Below are 6,692 nucleotides of genomic sequence, written 5' to 3' on the forward strand. Positions count from 1 at the left end.
AACAAGGAATTTGTGCTTTTCCCTAAATTTGACTGATGATCAGTTGGCCGCATTAGCCGTTCAAGGAATGTTGCCAGCTTGGAGGGAGAAGCTGCTTGGACAAGAATTTAACAATTTGGGTCAATTGGCTCAACGAGTGACAACACTCAATAGCCAATTTCAGAGTATGCGCAGGGATACCCGGTTTCAGAAGAATGCTGCTATTGTTGACACCTACGGTCCATATTTAGTCGATGAAGATGATGAGGAGGAAGTTGCTGCAGCTGAGTGGAATTGGGGTAAAAAGATAGTAGTGGTTCCCAATCCTTGGGGGAAAGGAGGTGAAGAAAGTTATGATTTTGATGTTACAAAGGCAGACAAACTCTTTGATTTCTTGCTTGAGGAAGGACAGATCAAATTGCCTGCCAATCATGTTATGTTACCTCCTGAGCAGCTGAAGAATAAGAAGTTCTATAAATATCATAATGCCACCTCTCATAGTACTAATGATTGCAGAATCTTTCGTTAACATATCCAAAGAGCTATTCAGCAGGGAAAGCTTAAATTTGATACACCTCGGAAGATGAAAGTTGACAACAATCCTTTTCCAAGAGATCAAAACATGGTTGATGCTAAGTTGTTCAAAGGAAAGACCAGAGTGTTGACATCGGCTAAGGCAAGAGGCTAGAATAGTTGATCCAGAGATGCATATATCGGCTAAGGAATACAGAGAAATCAAAAGGCATGGTGACCTACAGAAGAGCTGATATGAGCAGAGAGAAACTTCAAGAGCTGATGCCATGAGGCCACGTATTACATCTTGTATCCTATTGAATAAATGGCAACAACAGAAGGAAAATGATTATCGTCGTTGGTTAGAAGAAGAAGAATGCCAGCATCGACAAAAAGCAGATAGGTATGAGAGAGAGCAAGACGAGTCACATTGGAATTGTCCTTTCTTTAGAAATTGCTAGAATGAATGTTTGAAATTGCCTACTAGAAACAATTGCCTAGAATGCAGTGAACAATATTGGGAGTCTAGGCAATCTTAGGCCAACCGCCGGTCTGTTCGTGACCGAATTGAGTATCAACATAGCGATATAGATCGGCGCATAAAAAGTGGAAGCGTAGCGAGTTGTTGACCAGAATTGGGCCGATTTTCAAGAGGAAGATTATGAAGAAAATGAATATGTTTGGTGTTGGTATTCTTAATGTGTCACTTGTTATAAATACTTAGCCACCTATATAAACCTATACCTCCTAGCTTTGACCAGGTTGTCATCCCTAGTATGGATGCAAGAGATATGTTTGGATACTACCTAGCATTACTACTAGAATAACACTAAGCAGTTATTACTAATGCAAGTGACTAGAGTGAAAATATATAAATATGAATATGAAGTATCTGCAAGCGCACAGATAATTATACCATTGTAGCATTTTAACCAGGAGTATTCTAGGTATCGTTATTTATATTTTACCACAGGGAAGAGCTTATGGAATTGGGTTGGCATGGAGACATTGAAAAAAGTGTATACTTATGATAATAATCACACTCATACTATAACAGGGGTAAGTCAAAGGGTAAAATAAATGATAATCATAGGGTAATAGTGGTATTGCAGAGATAGAATTAGAGACTCACTAATATAGTATAGCTAAGTAGGAGATTCATTAAGAGTAAAAGAATCCTAAGTCATTAATAATCTATCAAGTCTTTTGTATACTCTAATATATACACTTTCATCTATAGTATAACTAACTAGGATCTATGCATAAGGAAACATTACTAAGGATTATCAAGAACATAGCTTGTCTAACCTTGCAATATCGTTCTATATTCTCTACAAATGGGGAGTGGACTACAAAGGACTCAACGGGACTGTCACATCCACGATCTACCACATGGCCCGGCTTGCAGAGGGCATCCATAGGTAAATAATATCTAAGCACCACGCCTACATACTCTCTACCACTTAACCCACACGTGTAATGAGCTAAGCGCTTTGTGAACTTATGCATAAATGCATCATTAATCATAACTATATCAAGCATACTACTAGAGCAGACTAGGAACATAATAAATAGAAACATAATAATATTGAAGTAGCACAAAGTCATAAATAAAGAGATACAATGGGTTTACCAGTCTCTAGACGGTAGATCCAGAATCCTGAGCAGTAGCTCACACTCTATTCAAACCTTGCTAGCTAATCTATACTAGAACTCTAAAGAGCTAGAGCTCTCTAATCTAAACTTTAGAAACCCTAGTTTTCTGTCTAACCCTGACTAATGATCAACCGATCAATGATGGTTGATGCCCTGGGGGGAGGGGGGGTCCTGGTTTATAGGCCTCAGGAAGCAACGTGAGCCCTTGGATCAAACTAACTTAAGGAATAGCGTAGATGCAACCCTAGGAATCGGTGGAGGAACCTTCTGGAAGCTGACACCTTGGGCCCACTGCCAGGGACCGGCCAATATGGTGGTGGGATCAGCCGGTCCCACTTGGCAGGGTCCCAGCTCACGCTTCGGTGTGGAGTCTTTCCGCATCCTTTGGAACCTTCTAGATTTGTTTCCTCGGTGAAATTCTGATTTTTCCTTTGACGATTAGATCCCTCTTGATGGTTTTCTGATTATACCCTGCTAAAAACACAGATTCACCAAAACTCGTGGAAATTGCCAGTTTAAACCCCTAAGTTTCTATTGGTGATCATTTTTATGCATTTCCTTGGGTTATTTTGGCATATAAATTGGTTGATAACTGCTGTCAACAATCCCCCAAGCTTACCTTTTGCTAGTCCCTTAGCAAAACTAATCTGGGTATAGAGATTATAATCCTTCAAAAACACACAAGTATTCAAACAAGAGTTCTCCTTTTGAATCAGACCAAACTAATCTGACTGTCAAACTTACTCATATTACTTTTCAACCATGGGGCTTATAGCTATTACTTATATCTTGGGTAATTGAAAGACAGAACAATCAAGTCAAGCACTATGTTTTAAGTTTGTGTTCTACCATTATTCTGGAGTTTTGCAAGTTTTTCAAAATAAAACTCATAGATTCTATGTATGACACTCTTAAGTCTCTCAAAATATGTGGTATTTATGGATCCTCACCTAGGCAATAATGATGTTATGCCTTTCTTCCTACAACTAAGGCTTATGTGGAGTTCATAGGAAGGGTGATAACATGAAGAGCATACTTGCAATACATATATTGTAAAGTCAAACAATGGATCCAAAGAGAGTTAAGTCATACAATCAAATCAAGATGTGCATGTGTGTGGAATATGGTGGCTAACCTAATTCTACTATGCTCGTTGAAAACATCTCTCTTTTGGGACTTTGAAAACATTTGCAAGAGAGTATGGGCTATCTTATTCATCTCTTTCTCTTTTTCTTCTTTTTTTTTTCAGGCGGACATCTAAGTACCTATTGTTTTAATTATTCGGACACTTGTCCATTTTTTCTCAACTCTCTTTTTTTCTCTTTTATGAATAACTTTTACATAGCCACATGCCTCTTTTCTGCACAAGAATTATTAGAGAGAGAGTAACAAGAACTTAGAGCATTTATTTGATAGAAACATATGATGAATATTTTTGGTATTTACTCCCAGTGTAGGAGTAAAACATTTTTGGGTGGAACTAGATGTAATGTGGTTGCACCTATCCCCAGTGTAGGAATAGTGCATATATGGGTGGTGTGTACGTGATCTTGATTTTAAAAGTATGACAAACCTCTCATAAGGCATCAACAAAGATTGACTAAACTCAATACAAAACAAGCAGCATATCAGTGGAATTTTTCCTAACCTAAGTATAAATATGTTTGGCTTTGGTAGGAATTAACACTTTGTCATACATGATCTCATCATATGGAATTTTAGGTTTTTCAAAAGATAAATCTCCAGAACTCTAGTATCACTAGGAACAAGATAGATAGCAGCTCAGACCTTCTCATATCTTATCCCTCAACTACCGAGACTCAGTTCAAGCATTACTACCCACGAGTTTCAAGTTTAGAGCAAATTCTTATGTCAAATCAATTCTATCCAAAACTTGGGATAATTCAAGTTCAAATACTAGGTACTTGAAAAGAATTATAGAGCATCTATTTCAACATGTGAGTTTGTTCTTCAAGTTCCTTTTATTTAAATGACTCTAAAAATACTAAGACATACTTAAGCAAACTAAATTTAAAGCAAACAACACACACTAATATATCTATATAAAGATAAATCTTTGTTTTGTTTTCTTAGTTATGCATTTTTTAATAAATTAAATTTAAAATTGTAGAAAATAAAATACTAAATAGAAAAAGAAAACTTACCTTGGATAAAGGGGGTCCTCCCCCAAGCTAGATGTTGCCGTGGTACTTACTGGTATGGTGGTGGCAGATGGCCGATGTTGAGGCCACCGAACAACCAGTTCTAGTTGTCTTGCTTGTGCTATTGGTGCTGATGAATCTCGGTGAGGGTCTGTGTCGTGTTCTCTTGCCACTGAGCATGCTGTTGAAGGGTATTCCGGATCTCTTGTTGGCCTTCTTCGATGGTGGTGAGCTTGGTGTCGAGGCGTTCATGGTCCACTGGTGGTTCTTGATGGAAGGGATAAGGACCATGAAAGCCTAGTGCATAGTCGTGGAAGCCCCGTCTAGAGAAAGACATGTGTCCTCCCTGGGTACCGCTAGAGATCTCATAATCTTGTTGCTGGTAGAAGTCGAAGTTACCTTCACCCCACCGTGCACTAGATCCTTGCAGCCAGGACGTCTCCAGATGATGGGGAACTGGTTGCTCCCATCCATCATGCCTTGGGTGATGATCCCGGGATGGTCCTGCCTGTTCGAACCCAACATAGTTGGTGAAGGCCGGTCCTATTGGAGCGGCATCTTCACCACGATACCTTGGGTTTTGGTTTCGTGTGAATTGGGCGGAGGCACTCCTACGGGGTTCTGCTCCCTTTTTCTGCAAATTAAAATCAAAAGATTCCACCACATATAGACCGAGATTTCGGTCTGGCAATTCAAATTCATTTGTATAATCTTTGTACATCATTACCATTTTACCATTTTCCCCTTTCTTAAGCATATGCGCCTTATTGAAATGTACATAGTCAATGATCCAGCGTGGTGTAGTGATATAGACAACAATGGCGTTATCTAGCAGGCCCAAATTCCTAGCTAAACGAGTTACCCATGAAGTGCACCAAACATCCCCTTTCAACCCAGAAATTGATAACCAGTAGTTCATCATAAATTTCACAGGAGAAACTTTCTTCTTTTTAATTATAGCATAAAGTAATTTAAGTTCCTCTATTCTAAGCACTTAGAAATCTTCTCTAGGAAAAGGGTAACGCCCATCCACTTATGCAAAAACCGCAAAGTGGGGTGGTGAATTTCATCAGTATGAGGACGGTGGCAAACTACTTCTCTAGTTATATCCTGCCAAAACCTATTCCTATCAAAATCATTTAGCTTATCATCTATATCTACAGCACAAAGTTCAGAAAAACCTAAAAATCTACTTAAGTTTCTCCATGATGCAAAGAATTCCTTATTAAAAAGTCTAAAAGAAACTTCAGTATCTTTTAGTTGTAAAATGTAGAGAAATTCTATGGTCAAGAGCCTACACCCTTATTCATGCAACTCCCATGCATTTTCCCACCCAATATTCTTGAAAACAAGATCAAATTCAGAATCCATACCTGTTGTTTGGAGAAGTGTCGGGTCGAGGACAGGAGTGTGAGCGAACGTCCTATCCTTCAAAGCCAAGAAAATCCTTTTCTCACGGTCGTCTTGCAGTTTGATATCCTTATCCCTAAGGAGGGTAAAGGACTCCTCTTGGGCTGTTCGTGAGGACAATCCAACAGCAGGGGATGGAGGGTCGACCTCCATGTCAGACCCGGCACGGGATGAAGTACGGTTCCTCGATGAATGGAATGACACTGCCCTCTTGATCGTGCCGACGAACTTGCTCATGATTCCTTCAAAAATCAAGACAAACAAAACAACTCGTGGAGAAGATTAGGATGTTAGAGGTTAGCTGTCCAGAGAGTCAATAGTCCGGAGGTTAGTCGTCCAAGATGAAAATATCTAGCACAACCTCTCTCTAATTATCTCTCGTAATTTGGGCAGCACCTCTACTCAAATTTTATATTTCTTCTCTCAAATTCAAACAGCACTTCCCCTCTCTTAACTATAATTCTTGCCACTACTTTCACACTACAACTTCCTTTCACTTTAACTCACTCCAAATTTCTCTCAAATGAGAAGAAATTTACTACGGAATTTTTCTGCTGGTTTCTCGACTGAGGGATGTGTTTTTCTGGGTCGGAGTGAGGCCGAGTGCATGGAGTTTGAAGGGATATTTATAAGGGCGCAACAGGAGGCCGGCCGGCATGGTGTTGGGGCCGGCCAGCCCCACCAAGTGGCCAAATGGCCTCTCCATTCCCCTGATGCTTCTTTGCTTCATCCCTAAGTAAGTAACCAGCTCCCTTGGTGCTCCTTTTGGTGGAAAAACTGACAGGAGTGGATGGTAGTGGAGGTGGTGGTGAATAATGGAGAGATGGAGGTGATAGATGTGATGGGTGTGGGCCCATGTGTCTCTCATATTTCTACCGTATACAAGTATAGAAATGCAATGCAAAAATTATCCTATGATACTATGAAATAAAACAATATGAATGATGGTATTTTCAAATTTTTATGCCGCCA

The 6,692-nt window shown here is 39.6% G+C and overlaps 1 long non-coding RNA gene across 1 annotated transcript; it reads right to left on the minus strand.

The window, feature by feature from the left end:
• Nucleotides 1-2,057: 2,057 nt before the first annotated feature.
• On the minus strand, nt 2,058-6,309 carry LOC136477194 (uncharacterized). The gene is made up of 2 exons (XR_010763925.1): nt 4,314-6,309; nt 2,058-2,619 (listed from the first exon to the last, which is right to left on the minus strand). It is a non-coding gene; the product is annotated as an uncharacterized lncRNA (long non-coding RNA).
• Nucleotides 6,310-6,692: the final 383 nt, after the last annotated feature.

Source organism: Miscanthus floridulus, chromosome 8 (genome assembly GCF_019320115.1).
Source record: "Miscanthus floridulus cultivar M001 chromosome 8, ASM1932011v1, whole genome shotgun sequence".
NCBI lineage: Eukaryota > Viridiplantae > Streptophyta > Magnoliopsida > Poales > Poaceae > Miscanthus > Miscanthus floridulus.